We start from the raw sequence: 17972 nt of genomic DNA, 5'->3' as shown, positions 1-17972 counted from the left end.
CACAACATGCAAAAAGATACGCTGTGAACAGGATTCGAACCTGCGCGGGAATAACCCATTGGATTTCGAGTCCAACGCCTTAACCACTCGGCCATCACAGCTCTCCCATATCCCCTCACTAGTAAAGGAACTATCTTGTAGAAAGTCAGCTTTAGTTAAATAGCAAAACTAAAAGTAAGACGCTATGAACAGGATTCGAACCTGTGCGGTAATATACCATTGGATTTCGAGTCCAACGCCTTAACCACTCGGCCATCACAGCACTCACGGCAGTCAAGTCAAACAGACTCAAGCAACTTCTTGGGAGGGTTTCACCAGCTCAAAATGACACATCAATACTATTCCAAATGCACAATAACAAATTCTATCCTCGACACACTCGTCCATACACAGCACACAATGTTGAGGAAATAAACTAACAAACATTTCATCTGACTTTCTAAATTTTGTCTACGATTTCTTTCATTTTCTTTCATTTGAGCTGTCTACTTTTTACTCGGGCCAGTCTTTTGTCATATTTTGTGTCATCCAACAGTATTCACCAGTGGCCTTTCAAACGAGATGCCAAAAGAAAGACGTTAATCACACAACATGCAAAAAGATACGCTGTGAACAGGATTCGAACCTGCGCGGGAATAACCCATTGGATTTCAGGTCCAACGCCTTAACCACTCGGCCATCACAGCACTCACGGCAGTCAAGTCAAACAGACTCAAGCAACTTCTTGGGAGGGTTTCACCAGCTCAAAATGACACATCAATACTATTCCAAATGCACAATAACAAATTCTATCCTCGACACACTCGTCCATACACAACACACAATGTTTAGGAAATAAAATAACAAACATTTCATCTGACTTTCTAAATTTTGTCTACGATTTCTTTCATTTTCTTTCTCCCACTCTACAGTTGAGCTGTCTACTTTTTACTCGGGCCAGTCTTTCGTCATATTTTGTGTCATCCAACAGTATTCACCAGTGGCCTTTCAAACGAGATGCCAAAAGAAAGACGTTAATCACACAACATGCAAAAAGATACGCTGTGAACAGGATTCGAACCTGCGCGGGAATAACCCATTGGATTTCGAGTCCAACGCCTTAACCACTCGGCCATCACAGCTCTCCCATATCCCCTCACTAGTAAAGGAACTATCTTGTAGAAAGTCAGCTTTAGTTAAATAGCAAAACTAAAAGTAAGACGCTATGAACAGGATTCGAACCTGTGCGGTAATATACCATTGGATTTCGAGTCCAACGCCTTAACCACTCGGCCATCACAGCACTCACGGCATGAAAGTCAAACAGACTCAGGCAACTTCTTGGGAGGGTTTCACCAGCTCAAAATGACACATCAATACTATTCCAAATGCACAATAACAAATTCTATCCTCGACACACTCGTCCATACACAGCACACAATGTTGAGGAAATAAACTAACAAACATTTCATCTGACTTTCTAAATTTTGTCTACGATTTCTTTCATTTTCTTTCAGTTGAGTTGTCTACTTTTTACTCGGGCCAGTCTTTTGTCATATTTTGTGTCATCCAACAGTATTCACCAGTGGCCTTTCAAACGAGATGCCAAAAGAAAGACGTTAATCACACAACATGCAAAAAGATACGCTGTGAACAGGATTCGAACCTGCGCGGGAATAACCCATTGGATTTCAAGTCCAACGCCTTAACCACTCGGCCATCACAGAACTCCCATGTCCCCTCACTAGTAAAGGAACTATCTTGTAGAAAGTCAGCTTTAGTTAAATAGCAAAACTAAAAGTAAGACGCTATGAACAGGATTCGAACCTGTGGGGGAATATACCATTGGATTTCGAGTCCAACGCCTTAACCACTCGGCCATCACAGCACTCACGGCATGAAAGTCAAACAGACTCAAGCAACTTCTTGGGAGGGTTTCACCAGCTCAAAATGACACATCAATACTATTCCAAATGCACAATAACAAATTCTATCCTCGACACACTCGTCCATACACAGCACACAATGTTGAGGAAATAAAATAACAAACATTTCATCTGACTTTCTAAATTTTGTCTACGATTTCTTTCATTTTCTTTCAGTTGAGCTGTCTACTTTTTACTCGGGCCAGTCTTTTGTCATATTTTGTGTCATCCAACAGTATTCACCAGTGGCCTTTCAAACGAGATGCCAAAAGAAAGACGTTAATCACACAACATGCAAAAAGATACGCTGTGAACAGGATTCGAACCTGCGTGGGAATAACCCATTGGATTTCGAGTCCAACGCCTTAACCACTCGGCCATCACAGCTCTCCCATATCCCCTCACTAGTAAAGGAACTATCTTGTAGAAAGTCAGCTTTAGCAAAACTAAAAGTAAGACGCTATGAACAGGATTCGAACCTGTGCGGGAATATACCATTGGATTTCGAGTCCAACGCCTTAACCACTCGGCCATCACAGCACTCACGGCAGTCAAGTCAAACAGACTCAAGCAACTTCTTGGGAGGGTTTCACCAGCTCAAAATGACACATCAATACTATTCCAAATGCACAATAACAAATTCTGTCCTCGACACACTCGTCCATACACAGCACACAATGTTTAGGAAATAAAATAACAAACATTTCATCTGACTTTCTAAATTTTGTCTACGATTTCTTTCATTTTCTTTCAGTTGAGCTGTCTACTTTTTACTCGGGCCAGTCTTTTGTCATATTTTGTGTCATCCAACAGTATTCACCAGTGGCCTTTCAAACGAGATGCCAAAAGAAAGACGTTAATCACACAACATGCAAAAAGATACGCTGTGAACAGGATTCGAACCTGCGCGGGAATAACCCATTGGATTTCAAGTCCAACGCCTTAACCACTCGGCCATCACAGCTCTCCCATATCCCCTCACTAGTAAAGGAACTATCTTGTAGAAAGTCAGCTTTAGTTAAATAGCAAAACTAAAAGTAAGACGCTATGAACAGGATTCGAACCTGTGCGGTAATATACCATTGGATTTCGAGTCCAACGCCTTAACCACTCGGCCATCACAGCACTCACGGCATGAAAGTCAAACAGACTCAGGCAACTTCTTGGGAGGGTTTCACCAGCTCAAAATGACACATCAATACTATTCCAAATGCACAATAACAAATTCTATCCTCGACACACTCGTCCATACACAGCACACAATGTTGAGGAAATAAAATAACAAACATTTCATCTGACTTTCTAAATTTTGTCTACGATTTCTTTCATTTTCTTTCAGTTGAGTTGTCTACTTTTTACTCGGGCCAGTCTTTTGTCATATTTTGTGTCATCCAACAGTATTCACCAGTGGCCTTTCAAACGAGATGCCAAAAGAAAGACGTTAATCACACAACATGCAAAAAGATACGCTGTGAACAGGATTCGAACCTGCGCGGGAATAACCCATTGGATTTCGAGTCCAACGCCTTAACCACTCGGCCATCACAGAACTCCCATGTCCCCTCACTAGTAAAGGAACTATCTTGTAGAAAGTCAGCTTTAGTTAAATAGCAAAACTAAAAGTAAGACGCTATGAACAGGATTCGAACCTGTGCGGGAATATACCATTGGATTTCGAGTCCAACGCCTTAACCACTCGGCCATCACAGCACTCACGGCAGTCAAGTCAAACAGACTCAAGCAACTTCTTGGGAGGGTTTCACCAGCTCAAAATGACACATCAATACTATTCCAAATGCACAATAACAAATTCTATCCTCGACACACTCGTCCATACACAGCACACAATGTTGAGGAAATAAAATAACAAACATTTCATCTGACTTTCTAAATTTTGTCTACGATTTCTTTCATTTTCTTTCAGTTGAGCTGTCTACTTTTTACTCGGGCCAGTCTTTTGTCATATTTTGTGTCATCCAACAGTATTCACCAGTGGCCTTTCAAACGAGATGCCAAAAGAAAGACGTTAATCACACAACATGCAAAAAGATACGCTGTGAACAGGATTCGAACCTGCGCGGGAATAACCCATTGGATTTCGAGTCCAACGCCTTAACCACTCGGCCATCACAGCTCTCCCATATCCCCTCACTAGTAAAGGAACTATCTTGTAGAAAGTCAGCTTTAGTTAAATAGCAAAACTAAAAGTAAGACGCTATGAACAGGATTCGAACCTGTGCGGTAATATACCATTGGATTTCGAGTCCAACGCCTTAACCACTCGGCCATCACAGCACTCACGGCAGTCAAGTCAAACAGACTCAAGCAACTTCTTGGGAGGGTTTCACCAGCTCAAAATGACACATCAATACTATTCCAAATGCACAATAACAAATTCTGTCCTCGACACACTCGTCCATACACAGCACACAATGTTTAGGAAATAAAATAACAAACATTTCATCTGACTTTCTAAATTTTGTCTACGATTTCTTTCATTTTCTTTCAGTTGAGTTGTCTACTTTTTACTCGGGCCAGTCTTTTGTCATATTTTGTGTCATCCAACAGTATTCACCAGTGGCCTTTCAAACGAGATGCCAAAAGAAAGACGTTAATCACACAACATGCAAAAAGATACGCTGTGAACAGGATTCGAACCTGCGCGGGAATAACCCATTGGATTTCAAGTCCAACGCCTTAACCACTCGGCCATCACAGCTCTCCCATATCCCCTCACTAGTAAAGGAACTATCTTGTAGAAAGTCAGCTTTAGTTAAATAGCAAAACTAAAAGTAAGACGCTATGAACAGGATTCGAACCTGTGCGGTAATATACCATTGGATTTCGAGTCCAACGCCTTAACCACTCGGCCATCACAGCACTCACGGCATGAAAGTCAAACAGACTCAGGCAACTTCTTGGGAGGGTTTCACCAGCTCAAAATGACACATCAATACTATTCCAAATGCACAATAACAAATTCTATCCTCGACACACTCGTCCATACACAGCACACAATGTTGAGGAAATAAAATAACAAACATTTCATCTGACTTTCTAAATTTTGTCTACGATTTCTTTCATTTTCTTTCAGTTGAGCTGTCTACTTTTTACTCGGGCCAGTCTTTTGTCATATTTTGTGTCATCCAACAGTATTCACCAGTGGCCTTTCAAACGAGATGCCAAAAGAAAGACGTTAATCACACAACATGCAAAAAGATACGCTGTGAACAGGATTCGAACCTGCGCGGGAATAACCCATTGGATTTCGAGTCCAACGCCTTAACCACTCGGCCATCACAGCTCTCCCATATCCCCTCACTAGTAAAGGAACTATCTTGTAGAAAGTCAGCTTTAGTTAAATAGCAAAACTAAAAGTAAGACGCTATGAACAGGATTCGAACCTGTGCGGTAATATACCATTGGATTTCGAGTCCAACGCCTTAACCACTCGGCCATCACAGCACTCACGGCAGTCAAGTCAAACAGACTCAAGCAACTTCTTGGGAGGGTTTCACCAGCTCAAAATGACACATCAATACTATTCCAAATGCACAATAACAAATTCTGTCCTCGACACACTCGTCCATACACAGCACACAATGTTTAGGAAATAAAATAACAAACATTTCATCTGACTTTCTAAATTTTGTCTACGATTTCTTTCATTTTCTTTCAGTTGAGTTGTCTACTTTTTACTCGGGCCAGTCTTTTGTCATATTTTGTGTCATCCAACAGTATTCACCAGTGGCCTTTCAAACGAGATGCCAAAAGAAAGACGTTAATCACACAACATGCAAAAAGATACGCTGTGAACAGGATTCGAACCTGCGCGGGAATAACCCATTGGATTTCAAGTCCAACGCCTTAACCACTCGGCCATCACAGCTCTCCCATATCCCCTCACTAGTAAAGGAACTATCTTGTAGAAAGTCAGCTTTAGTTAAATAGCAAAACTAAAAGTAAGACGCTATGAACAGGATTCGAACCTGTGCGGTAATATACCATTGGATTTCGAGTCCAACGCCTTAACCACTCGGCCATCACAGCACTCACGGCAGTCAAGTCAAACAGACTCAAGCAACTTCTTGGGAGGGTTTCACCAGCTCAAAATGACACATCAATACTATTCCAAATGCACAATAACAAATTCTGTCCTCGACACACTCGTCCATACACAGCACACAATGTTTAGGAAATAAAATAACAAACATTTCATCTGACTTTCTAAATTTTGTCTACGATTTCTTTCATTTTCTTTCTCCCACTCTACAGTTGAGCTGTCTACTTTTTACTCGGGCCAGTCTTTCGTCATATTTTGTGTCATCCAACAGTATTCACCAGTGGCCTTTCAAACGAGATGCCAAAAGAAAGACGTTAATCACACAACATGCAAAAAGATACGCTGTGAACAGGATTCGAACCTGCGCGGGAATAACCCATTGGATTTCGAGTCCAACGCCTTAACCACTCGGCCATCACAGCTCTCCCATATCCCCTCACTAGTAAAGGAACTATCTTGTAGAAAGTCAGCTTTAGTTAAATAGCAAAACTAAAAGTAAGACGCTATGAACAGGATTCGAACCTGTGCGGTAATATACCATTGGATTTCGAGTCCAACGCCTTAACCACTCGGCCATCACAGCACTCACGGCATGAAAGTCAAACAGACTCAGGCAACTTCTTGGGAGGGTTTCACCAGCTCAAAATGACACATCAATACTATTCCAAATGCACAATAACAAATTCTATCCTCGACACACTCGTCCATACACAGCACACAATGTTTAGGAAATAAAATAACAAACATTTCATCTGACTTTCTAAATTTTGTCTACGATTTCTTTCATTTTCTTTCAGTTGAGTTGTCTACTTTTTACTCGGGCCAGTCTTTTGTCATATTTTGTGTCATCCAACAGTATTCACCAGTGGCCTTTCAAACGAGATGCCAAAAGAAAGACGTTAATCACACAACATGCAAAAAGATACGCTGTGAACAGGATTCGAACCTGCGCGGGAATAACCCATTGGATTTCAAGTCCAACGCCTTAACCACTCGGCCATCACAGAACTCCCATGTCCCCTCACTAGTAAAGGAACTATCTTGTAGAAAGTCAGCTTTAGTTAAATAGCAAAACTAAAAGTAAGACGCTATGAACAGGATTCGAACCTGTGCGGTAATATACCATTGGATTTCGAGTCCAACGCCTTAACCACTCGGCCATCACAGCACTCACGGCAGTCAAGTCAAACAGACTCAAGCAACTTCTTGGGAGGGTTTCACCAGCTCAAAATGACACATCAATACTATTCCAAATGCACAATAACAAATTCTGTCCTCGACACACTCGTCCATACACAGCACACAATGTTGAGGAAATAAAATAACAAACATTTCATCTGACTTTCTAAATTTTGTCTACGATTTCTTTCATTTTCTTTCAGTTGAGCTGTCTACTTTTTACTCGGGCCAGTCTTTTGTCATATTTTGTGTCATCCAACAGTATTCACCAGTGGCCTTTCAAACGAGATGCCAAAAGAAAGACGTTAATCACACAACATGCAAAAAGATACGCTGTGAACAGGATTCGAACCTGCGTGGGAATAACCCATTGGATTTCGAGTCCAACGCCTTAACCACTCGGCCATCACAGCTCTCCCATATCCCCTCACTAGTAAAGGAACTATCTTGTAGAAAGTCAGCTTTAGCAAAACTAAAAGTAAGACGCTATGAACAGGATTCGAACCTGTGCGGTAATATACCATTGGATTTCGAGTCCAACGCCTTAACCACTCGGCCATCACAGCACTCACGGCAGTCAAGTCAAACAGACTCAAGCAACTTCTTGGGAGGGTTTCACCAGCTCAAAATGACACATCAATACTATTCCAAATGCACAATAACAAATTCTGTCCTCGACACACTCGTCCATACACAGCACACAATGTTTAGGAAATAAAATAACAAACATTTCATCTGACTTTCTAAATTTTGTCTACGATTTCTTTCATTTTCTTTCAGTTGAGCTGTCTACTTTTTACTCGGGCCAGTCTTTTGTCATATTTTGTGTCATCCAACAGTATTCACCAGTGGCCTTTCAAACGAGATGCCAAAAGAAAGACGTTAATCACACAACATGCAAAAAGATACGCTGTGAACAGGATTCGAACCTGCGCGGGAATAACCCATTGGATTTCAAGTCCAACGCCTTAACCACTCGGCCATCACAGCTCTCCCATATCCCCTCACTAGTAAAGGAACTATCTTGTAGAAAGTCAGCTTTAGTTAAATAGCAAAACTAAAAGTAAGACGCTATGAACAGGATTCGAACCTGTGCGGTAATATACCATTGGATTTCGAGTCCAACGCCTTAACCACTCGGCCATCACAGCACTCACGGCATGAAAGTCAAACAGACTCAGGCAACTTCTTGGGAGGGTTTCACCAGCTCAAAATGACACATCAATACTATTCCAAATGCACAATAACAAATTCTATCCTCGACACACTCGTCCATACACAGCACACAATGTTGAGGAAATAAAATAACAAACATTTCATCTGACTTTCTAAATTTTGTCTACGATTTCTTTCATTTTCTTTCAGTTGAGTTGTCTACTTTTTACTCGGGCCAGTCTTTTGTCATATTTTGTGTCATCCAACAGTATTCACCAGTGGCCTTTCAAACGAGATGCCAAAAGAAAGACGTTAATCACACAACATGCAAAAAGATACGCTGTGAACAGGATTCGAACCTGCGCGGGAATAACCCATTGGATTTCAAGTCCAACGCCTTAACCACTCGGCCATCACAGAACTCCCATGTCCCCTCACTAGTAAAGGAACTATCTTGTAGAAAGTCAGCTTTAGTTAAATAGCAAAACTAAAAGTAAGACGCTATGAACAGGATTCGAACCTGTGCGGGAATATACCATTGGATTTCGAGTCCAACGCCTTAACCACTCGGCCATCACAGCACTCACGGCAGTCAAGTCAAACAGACTCAAGCAACTTCTTGGGAGGGTTTCACCAGCTCAAAATGACACATCAATACTATTCCAAATGCACAATAACAAATTCTATCCTCGACACACTCGTCCATACACAGCACACAATGTTTAGGAAATAAAATAACAAACATTTCATCTGACTTTCTAAATTTTGTCTACGATTTCTTTCATTTTCTTTCAGTTGAGCTGTCTACTTTTTACTCGGGCCAGTCTTTTGTCATATTTTGTGTCATCCAACAGTATTCACCAGTGGCCTTTCAAACGAGATGCCAAAAGAAAGACGTTAATCACACAACATGCAAAAAGATACGCTGTGAACAGGATTCGAACCTGCGCGGGAATAACCCATTGGATTTCGAGTCCAACGCCTTAACCACTCGGCCATCACAGCTCTCCCATATCCCCTCACTAGTAAAGGAACTATCTTGTAGAAAGTCAGCTTTAGTTAAATAGCAAAACTAAAAGTAAGACGCTATGAACAGGATTCGAACCTGTGCGGTAATATACCATTGGATTTCGAGTCCAACGCCTTAACCACTCGGCCATCACAGCACTCACGGCAGTCAAGTCAAACAGACTCAAGCAACTTCTTGGGAGGGTTTCACCAGCTCAAAATGACACATCAATACTATTCCAAATGCACAATAACAAATTCTGTCCTCGACACACTCGTCCATACACAGCACACAATGTTTAGGAAATAAAATAACAAACATTTCATCTGACTTTCTAAATTTTGTCTACGATTTCTTTCATTTTCTTTCAGTTGAGTTGTCTACTTTTTACTCGGGCCAGTCTTTTGTCATATTTTGTGTCATCCAACAGTATTCACCAGTGGCCTTTCAAACGAGATGCCAAAAGAAAGACGTTAATCACACAACATGCAAAAAGATACGCTGTGAACAGGATTCGAACCTGCGCGGGAATAACCCATTGGATTTCAAGTCCAACGCCTTAACCACTCGGCCATCACAGCTCTCCCATATCCCCTCACTAGTAAAGGAACTATCTTGTAGAAAGTCAGCTTTAGTTAAATAGCAAAACTAAAAGTAAGACGCTATGAACAGGATTCGAACCTGTGCGGTAATATACCATTGGATTTCGAGTCCAACGCCTTAACCACTCGGCCATCACAGCACTCACGGCATGAAAGTCAAACAGACTCAGGCAACTTCTTGGGAGGGTTTCACCAGCTCAAAATGACACATCAATACTATTCCAAATGCACAATAACAAATTCTATCCTCGACACACTCGTCCATACACAGCACACAATGTTGAGGAAATAAAATAACAAACATTTCATCTGACTTTCTAAATTTTGTCTACGATTTCTTTCATTTTCTTTCAGTTGAGTTGTCTACTTTTTACTCGGGCCAGTCTTTTGTCATATTTTGTGTCATCCAACAGTATTCACCAGTGGCCTTTCAAACGAGATGCCAAAAGAAAGACGTTAATCACACAACATGCAAAAAGATACGCTGTGAACAGGATTCGAACCTGCGCGGGAATAACCCATTGGATTTCAAGTCCAACGCCTTAACCACTCGGCCATCACAGCTCTCCCATATCCCCTCACTAGTAAAGGAACTATCTTGTAGAAAGTCAGCTTTAGTTAAATAGCAAAACTAAAAGTAAGACGCTATGAACAGGATTCGAACCTGTGCGGTAATATACCATTGGATTTCGAGTCCAACGCCTTAACCACTCGGCCATCACAGCACTCACGGCATGAAAGTCAAACAGACTCAGGCAACTTCTTGGGAGGGTTTCACCAGCTCAAAATGACACATCAATACTATTCCAAATGCACAATAACAAATTCTATCCTCGACACACTCGTCCATACACAGCACACAATGTTGAGGAAATAAAATAACAAACATTTCATCTGACTTTCTAAATTTTGTCTACGATTTCTTTCATTTTCTTTCAGTTGAGTTGTCTACTTTTTACTCGGGCCAGTCTTTTGTCATATTTTGTGTCATCCAACAGTATTCACCAGTGGCCTTTCAAACGAGATGCCAAAAGAAAGACGTTAATCACACAACATGCAAAAAGATACGCTGTGAACAGGATTCGAACCTGCGCGGGAATAACCCATTGGATTTCAAGTCCAACGCCTTAACCACTCGGCCATCACAGAACTCCCATGTCCCCTCACTAGTAAAGGAACTATCTTGTAGAAAGTCAGCTTTAGTTAAATAGCAAAACTAAAAGTAAGACGCTATGAACAGGATTCGAACCTGTGCGGGAATATACCATTGGATTTCGAGTCCAACGCCTTAACCACTCGGCCATCACAGCACTCACGGCAGTCAAGTCAAACAGACTCAAGCAACTTCTTGGGAGGGTTTCACCAGCTCAAAATGACACATCAATACTATTCCAAATGCACAATAACAAATTCTATCCTCGACACACTCGTCCATACACAGCACACAATGTTGAGGAAATAAAATAACAAACATTTCATCTGACTTTCTAAATTTTGTCTACGATTTCTTTCATTTTCTTTCAGTTGAGCTGTCTACTTTTTACTCGGGCCAGTCTTTTGTCATATTTTGTGTCATCCAACAGTATTCACCAGTGGCCTTTCAAACGAGATGCCAAAAGAAAGACGTTAATCACACAACATGCAAAAAGATACGCTGTGAACAGGATTCGAACCTGCGCGGGAATAACCCATTGGATTTCGAGTCCAACGCCTTAACCACTCGGCCATCACAGCTCTCCCATATCCCCTCACTAGTAAAGGAACTATCTTGTAGAAAGTCAGCTTTAGTTAAATAGCAAAACTAAAAGTAAGACGCTATGAACAGGATTCGAACCTGTGCGGTAATATACCATTGGATTTCGAGTCCAACGCCTTAACCACTCGGCCATCACAGCACTCACGGCAGTCAAGTCAAACAGACTCAAGCAACTTCTTGGGAGGGTTTCACCAGCTCAAAATGACACATCAATACTATTCCAAATGCACAATAACAAATTCTGTCCTCGACACACTCGTCCATACACAGCACACAATGTTTAGGAAATAAAATAACAAACATTTCATCTGACTTTCTAAATTTTGTCTACGATTTCTTTCATTTTCTTTCAGTTGAGTTGTCTACTTTTTACTCGGGCCAGTCTTTTGTCATATTTTGTGTCATCCAACAGTATTCACCAGTGGCCTTTCAAACGAGATGCCAAAAGAAAGACGTTAATCACACAACATGCAAAAAGATACGCTGTGAACAGGATTCGAACCTGCGCGGGAATAACCCATTGGATTTCAAGTCCAACGCCTTAACCACTCGGCCATCACAGCTCTCCCATATCCCCTCACTAGTAAAGGAACTATCTTGTAGAAAGTCAGCTTTAGTTAAATAGCAAAACTAAAAGTAAGACGCTATGAACAGGATTCGAACCTGTGCGGTAATATACCATTGGATTTCGAGTCCAACGCCTTAACCACTCGGCCATCACAGCACTCACGGCATGAAAGTCAAACAGACTCAGGCAACTTCTTGGGAGGGTTTCACCAGCTCAAAATGACACATCAATACTATTCCAAATGCACAATAACAAATTCTATCCTCGACACACTCGTCCATACACAGCACACAATGTTGAGGAAATAAAATAACAAACATTTCATCTGACTTTCTAAATTTTGTCTACGATTTCTTTCATTTTCTTTCAGTTGAGTTGTCTACTTTTTACTCGGGCCAGTCTTTTGTCATATTTTGTGTCATCCAACAGTATTCACCAGTGGCCTTTCAAACGAGATGCCAAAAGAAAGACGTTAATCACACAACATGCAAAAAGATACGCTGTGAACAGGATTCGAACCTGCGCGGGAATAACCCATTGGATTTCAAGTCCAACGCCTTAACCACTCGGCCATCACAGAACTCCCATGTCCCCTCACTAGTAAAGGAACTATCTTGTAGAAAGTCAGCTTTAGTTAAATAGCAAAACTAAAAGTAAGACGCTATGAACAGGATTCGAACCTGTGCGGGAATATACCATTGGATTTCGAGTCCAACGCCTTAACCACTCGGCCATCACAGCACTCACGGCAGTCAAGTCAAACAGACTCAAGCAACTTCTTGGGAGGGTTTCACCAGCTCAAAATGACACATCAATACTATTCCAAATGCACAATAACAAATTCTATCCTCGACACACTCGTCCATACACAGCACACAATGTTGAGGAAATAAAATAACAAACATTTCATCTGACTTTCTAAATTTTGTCTACGATTTCTTTCATTTTCTTTCAGTTGAGCTGTCTACTTTTTACTCGGGCCAGTCTTTTGTCATATTTTGTGTCATCCAACAGTATTCACCAGTGGCCTTTCAAACGAGATGCCAAAAGAAAGACGTTAATCACACAACATGCAAAAAGATACGCTGTGAACAGGATTCGAACCTGCGCGGGAATAACCCATTGGATTTCGAGTCCAACGCCTTAACCACTCGGCCATCACAGCTCTCCCATATCCCCTCACTAGTAAAGGAACTATCTTGTAGAAAGTCAGCTTTAGTTAAATAGCAAAACTAAAAGTAAGACGCTATGAACAGGATTCGAACCTGTGCGGGAATATACCATTGGATTTCGAGTCCAACGCCTTAACCACTCGGCCATCACAGCACTCACGGCAGTCAAGTCAAACAGACTCAAGCAACTTCTTGGGAGGGTTTCACCAGCTCAAAATGACACATCAATACTATTCCAAATGCACAATAACAAATTCTGTCCTCGACACACTCGTCCATACACAGCACACAATGTTTAGGAAATAAAATAACAAACATTTCATCTGACTTTCTAAATTTTGTCTACGATTTCTTTCATTTTCTTTCAGTTGAGTTGTCTACTTTTTACTCGGGCCAGTCTTTTGTCATATTTTGTGTCATCCAACAGTATTCACCAGTGGCCTTTCAAACGAGATGCCAAAAGAAAGACGTTAATCACACAACATGCAAAAAGATACGCTGTGAACAGGATTCGAACCTGCGCGGGAATAACCCATTGGATTTCAAGTCCAACGCCTTAACCACTCGGCCATCACAGCTCTCCCATATCCCCTCACTAGTAAAGGAACTATCTTGTAGAAAGTCAGCTTTAGTTAAATAGCAAAACTAAAAGTAAGACGCTATGAACAGGATTCGAACCTGTGCGGTAATATACCATTGGATTTCGAGTCCAACGCCTTAACCACTCGGCCATCACAGCACTCACGGCATGAAAGTCAAACAGACTCAGGCAACTTCTTGGGAGGGTTTCACCAGCTCAAAATGACACATCAATACTATTCCAAATGCACAATAACAAATTCTATCCTCGACACACTCGTCCATACACAGCACACAATGTTGAGGAAATAAAATAACAAACATTTCATCTGACTTTCTAAATTTTGTCTACGATTTCTTTCATTTTCTTTCAGTTGAGTTGTCTACTTTTTACTCGGGCCAGTCTTTTGTCATATTTTGTGTCATCCAACAGTATTCACCAGTGGCCTTTCAAACGAGATGCCAAAAGAAAGACGTTAATCACACAACATGCAAAAAGATACGCTGTGAACAGGATTCGAACCTGCGCGGGAATAACCCATTGGATTTCAAGTCCAACGCCTTAACCACTCGGCCATCACAGAACTCCCATGTCCCCTCACTAGTAAAGGAACTATCTTGTAGAAAGTCAGCTTTAGTTAAATAGCAAAACTAAAAGTAAGACGCTATGAACAGGATTCGAACCTGTGCGGGAATATACCATTGGATTTCGAGTCCAACGCCTTAACCACTCGGCCATCACAGCACTCACGGCAGTCAAGTCAAACAGACTCAAGCAACTTCTTGGGAGGGTTTCACCAGCTCAAAATGACACATCAATACTATTCCAAATGCACAATAACAAATTCTATCCTCGACACACTCGTCCATACACAGCACACAATGTTGAGGAAATAAAATAACAAACATTTCATCTGACTTTCTAAATTTTGTCTACGATTTCTTTCATTTTCTTTCAGTTGAGCTGTCTACTTTTTACTCGGGCCAGTCTTTTGTCATATTTTGTGTCATCCAACAGTATTCACCAGTGGCCTTTCAAACGAGATGCCAAAAGAAAGACGTTAATCACACAACATGCAAAAAGATACGCTGTGAACAGGATTCGAACCTGCGCGGGAATAACCCATTGGATTTCAAGTCCAACGCCTTAACCACTCGGCCATCACAGCTCTCCCATATCCCCTCACTAGTAAAGGAACTATCTTGTAGAAAGTCAGCTTTAGTTAAATAGCAAAACTAAAAGTAAGACGCTATGAACAGGATTCGAACCTGTGCGGTAATATACCATTGGATTTCGAGTCCAACGCCTTAACCACTCGGCCATCACAGCACTCACGGCATGAAAGTCAAACAGACTCAGGCAACTTCTTGGGAGGGTTTCACCAGCTCAAAATGACACATCAATACTATTCCAAATGCACAATAACAAATTCTATCCTCGACACACTCGTCCATACACAGCACACAATGTTGAGGAAATAAACTAACAAACATTTCATCTGACTTTCTAAATTTTGTCTACGATTTCTTTCATTTTCTTTCAGTTGAGTTGTCTACTTTTTACTCGGGCCAGTCTTTTGTCATATTTTGTGTCATCCAACAGTATTCACCAGTGGCCTTTCAAACGAGATGCCAAAAGAAAGACGTTAATCACACAACATGCAAAAAGATACGCTGTGAACAGGATTCGAACCTGCGCGGGAATAACCCATTGGATTTCGAGTCCAACGCCTTAACCACTCGGCCATCACAGAACTCCCATGTCCCCTCACTAGTAAAGGAACTATCTTGTAGAAAGTCAGCTTTAGTTAAATAGCAAAACTAAAAGTAAGACGCTATGAACAGGATTCGAACCTGTGCGGGAATATACCATTGGATTTCGAGTCCAACGCCTTAACCACTCGGCCATCACAGCACTCACGGCAGTCAAGTCAAACAGACTCAAGCAACTTCTTGGGAGGGTTTCACCAGCTCAAAATGACACATCAATACTATTCCAAATGCACAATAACAAATTCTATCCTCGACACACTCGTCCATACACAGCACACAATGTTGAGGAAATAAAATAACAAACATTTCATCTGACTTTCTAAATTTTGTCTACGATTTCTTTCATTTTCTTTCAGTTGAGCTGTCTACTTTTTACTCGGGCCAGTCTTTTGTCATATTTTGTGTCATCCAACAGTATTCACCAGTGGCCTTTCAAACGAGATGCCAAAAGAAAGACGTTAATCACACAACATGCAAAAAGATACGCTGTGAACAGGATTCGAACCTGCGCGGGAATAACCCATTGGATTTCGAGTCCAACGCCTTAACCACTCGGCCATCACAGCTCTCCCATATCCCCTCACTAGTAAAGGAACTATCTTGTAGAAAGTCAGCTTTAGTTAAATAGCAAAACTAAAAGTAAGACGCTATGAACAGGATTCGAACCTGTGCGGTAATATACCATTGGATTTCGAGTCCAACGCCTTAACCACTCGGCCATCACAGCACTCACGGCAGTCAAGTCAAACAGACTCAAGCAACTTCTTGGGAGGGTTTCACCAGCTCAAAATGACACATCAATACTATTCCAAATGCACAATAACAAATTCTGTCCTCGACACACTCGTCCATACACAGCACACAATGTTTAGGAAATAAAATAACAAACATTTCATCTGACTTTCTAAATTTTGTCTACGATTTCTTTCATTTTCTTTCAGTTGAGTTGTCTACTTTTTACTCGGGCCAGTCTTTTGTCATATTTTGTGTCATCCAACAGTATTCACCAGTGGCCTTTCAAACGAGATGCCAAAAGAAAGACGTTAATCACACAACATGCAAAAAGATACGCTGTGAACAGGATTCGAACCTGCGCGGGAATAACCCATTGGATTTCAAGTCCAACGCCTTAACCACTCGGCCATCACAGCTCTCCCATATCCCCTCACTAGTAAAGGAACTATCTTGTAGAAAGTCAGCTTTAGTTAAATAGCAAAACTAAAAGTAAGACGCTATGAACAGGATTCGAACCTGTGCGGTAATATACCATTGGATTTCGAGTCCAACGCCTTAACCACTCGGCCATCACAGCACTCACGGCATGAAAGTCAAACAGACTCAGGCAACTTCTTGGGAGGGTTTCACCAGCTCAAAATGACACATCAATACTATTCCAAATGCACAATAACAAATTCTATCCTCGACACACTCGTCCATACACAGCACACAATGTTGAGGAAATAAAATAACAAACATTTCATCTGACTTTCTAAATTTTGTCTACGATTTCTTTCATTTTCTTTCAGTTGAGTTGTCTACTTTTTACTCGGGCCAGTCTTTTGTCATATTTTGTGTCATCCAACAGTATTCACCAGTGGCCTTTCAAACGAGATGCCAAAAGAAAGACGTTAATCACACAACATGCAAAAAGATACGCTGTGAACAGGATTCGAACCTGCGCGGGAATAACCCATTGGATTTCAAGTCCAACGCCTTAACCACTCGGCCATCACAGAACTCCCATGTCCCCTCACTAGTAAAGGAACTATCTTGTAGAAAGTCAGCTTTAGTTAAATAGCAAAACTAAAAGTAAGACGCTATGAACAGGATTCGAACCTGTGCGGGAATATACCATTGGATTTCGAGTCCAACGCCTTAACCACTCGGCCATCACAGCACTCACGGCAGTCAAGTCAAACAGACTCAAGCAACTTCTTGGGAGGGTTTCACCAGCTCAAAATGACACATCAATACTATTCCAAATGCACAATAACAAATTCTATCCTCGACACACTCGTCCATACACAGCACACAATGTTGAGGAAATAAAATAACAAACATTTCATCTGACTTTCTAAATTTTGTCTACGATTTCTTTCATTTTCTTTCAGTTGAGCTGTCTACTTTTTACTCGGGCCAGTCTTTTGTCATATTTTGTGTCATCCAACAGTATTCACCAGTGGCCTTTCAAACGAGATGCCAAAAGAAAGAC

At 41.3% G+C, this 17972-nt stretch overlaps 21 non-coding genes across 21 annotated transcripts; all 21 read right to left on the bottom strand.

Moving 5' to 3' along the window:
* Positions 1 to 19: 19 nt before the first annotated feature.
* Positions 20 to 101, bottom strand: Trnas-cga (transfer RNA serine (anticodon CGA)). Its single transcript has one exon. It is a non-coding gene; the product is annotated as a tRNA-Ser (tRNA).
* A 938-nt stretch (positions 102 to 1039) lies between these two features.
* Positions 1040 to 1121, bottom strand: Trnas-cga (transfer RNA serine (anticodon CGA)). Its single transcript has one exon. It is a non-coding gene; the product is annotated as a tRNA-Ser (tRNA).
* Positions 1122 to 2209: 1088 nt separating this feature from the next.
* Trnas-cga (transfer RNA serine (anticodon CGA)) lies at positions 2210 to 2291 on the bottom strand. The gene has a single exon. It is a non-coding gene; the product is annotated as a tRNA-Ser (tRNA).
* A 495-nt stretch (positions 2292 to 2786) lies between these two features.
* On the bottom strand, positions 2787 to 2868 carry Trnas-uga (transfer RNA serine (anticodon UGA)). The gene has a single exon. It is a non-coding gene; the product is annotated as a tRNA-Ser (tRNA).
* Positions 2869 to 3956: 1088 nt separating this feature from the next.
* Trnas-cga (transfer RNA serine (anticodon CGA)) lies at positions 3957 to 4038 on the bottom strand. Its single transcript has one exon. It is a non-coding gene; the product is annotated as a tRNA-Ser (tRNA).
* A 503-nt stretch (positions 4039 to 4541) lies between these two features.
* On the bottom strand, positions 4542 to 4623 carry Trnas-uga (transfer RNA serine (anticodon UGA)). Its single transcript has one exon. It is a non-coding gene; the product is annotated as a tRNA-Ser (tRNA).
* A 503-nt stretch (positions 4624 to 5126) lies between these two features.
* Positions 5127 to 5208, bottom strand: Trnas-cga (transfer RNA serine (anticodon CGA)). The gene has a single exon. It is a non-coding gene; the product is annotated as a tRNA-Ser (tRNA).
* A 503-nt stretch (positions 5209 to 5711) lies between these two features.
* On the bottom strand, positions 5712 to 5793 carry Trnas-uga (transfer RNA serine (anticodon UGA)). The gene has a single exon. It is a non-coding gene; the product is annotated as a tRNA-Ser (tRNA).
* Positions 5794 to 6307: 514 nt separating this feature from the next.
* Positions 6308 to 6389, bottom strand: Trnas-cga (transfer RNA serine (anticodon CGA)). Its single transcript has one exon. It is a non-coding gene; the product is annotated as a tRNA-Ser (tRNA).
* Positions 6390 to 7477: 1088 nt separating this feature from the next.
* Trnas-cga (transfer RNA serine (anticodon CGA)) lies at positions 7478 to 7559 on the bottom strand. Its single transcript has one exon. It is a non-coding gene; the product is annotated as a tRNA-Ser (tRNA).
* Positions 7560 to 8054: 495 nt separating this feature from the next.
* On the bottom strand, positions 8055 to 8136 carry Trnas-uga (transfer RNA serine (anticodon UGA)). Its single transcript has one exon. It is a non-coding gene; the product is annotated as a tRNA-Ser (tRNA).
* Positions 8137 to 9224: 1088 nt separating this feature from the next.
* Positions 9225 to 9306, bottom strand: Trnas-cga (transfer RNA serine (anticodon CGA)). Its single transcript has one exon. It is a non-coding gene; the product is annotated as a tRNA-Ser (tRNA).
* Positions 9307 to 9809: 503 nt separating this feature from the next.
* On the bottom strand, positions 9810 to 9891 carry Trnas-uga (transfer RNA serine (anticodon UGA)). The gene has a single exon. It is a non-coding gene; the product is annotated as a tRNA-Ser (tRNA).
* Positions 9892 to 10394: 503 nt separating this feature from the next.
* On the bottom strand, positions 10395 to 10476 carry Trnas-uga (transfer RNA serine (anticodon UGA)). The gene has a single exon. It is a non-coding gene; the product is annotated as a tRNA-Ser (tRNA).
* A 1088-nt stretch (positions 10477 to 11564) lies between these two features.
* Positions 11565 to 11646, bottom strand: Trnas-cga (transfer RNA serine (anticodon CGA)). Its single transcript has one exon. It is a non-coding gene; the product is annotated as a tRNA-Ser (tRNA).
* Positions 11647 to 12149: 503 nt separating this feature from the next.
* Trnas-uga (transfer RNA serine (anticodon UGA)) lies at positions 12150 to 12231 on the bottom strand. The gene has a single exon. It is a non-coding gene; the product is annotated as a tRNA-Ser (tRNA).
* A 1088-nt stretch (positions 12232 to 13319) lies between these two features.
* Positions 13320 to 13401, bottom strand: Trnas-cga (transfer RNA serine (anticodon CGA)). Its single transcript has one exon. It is a non-coding gene; the product is annotated as a tRNA-Ser (tRNA).
* Positions 13402 to 13904: 503 nt separating this feature from the next.
* On the bottom strand, positions 13905 to 13986 carry Trnas-uga (transfer RNA serine (anticodon UGA)). Its single transcript has one exon. It is a non-coding gene; the product is annotated as a tRNA-Ser (tRNA).
* Positions 13987 to 15074: 1088 nt separating this feature from the next.
* On the bottom strand, positions 15075 to 15156 carry Trnas-uga (transfer RNA serine (anticodon UGA)). The gene has a single exon. It is a non-coding gene; the product is annotated as a tRNA-Ser (tRNA).
* Positions 15157 to 16244: 1088 nt separating this feature from the next.
* On the bottom strand, positions 16245 to 16326 carry Trnas-cga (transfer RNA serine (anticodon CGA)). The gene has a single exon. It is a non-coding gene; the product is annotated as a tRNA-Ser (tRNA).
* Positions 16327 to 16829: 503 nt separating this feature from the next.
* On the bottom strand, positions 16830 to 16911 carry Trnas-uga (transfer RNA serine (anticodon UGA)). The gene has a single exon. It is a non-coding gene; the product is annotated as a tRNA-Ser (tRNA).
* Positions 16912 to 17972: the final 1061 nt, after the last annotated feature.

The sequence above is a fragment of the Haliotis asinina genome, chromosome 5 (assembly GCF_037392515.1).
Source record: "Haliotis asinina isolate JCU_RB_2024 chromosome 5, JCU_Hal_asi_v2, whole genome shotgun sequence".
Lineage (NCBI taxonomy): Eukaryota > Metazoa > Mollusca > Gastropoda > Lepetellida > Haliotidae > Haliotis > Haliotis asinina.
Note: the sequence above shows the minus strand (reverse complement) of the source record. Positions and strands in the feature narration are given on the sequence as shown.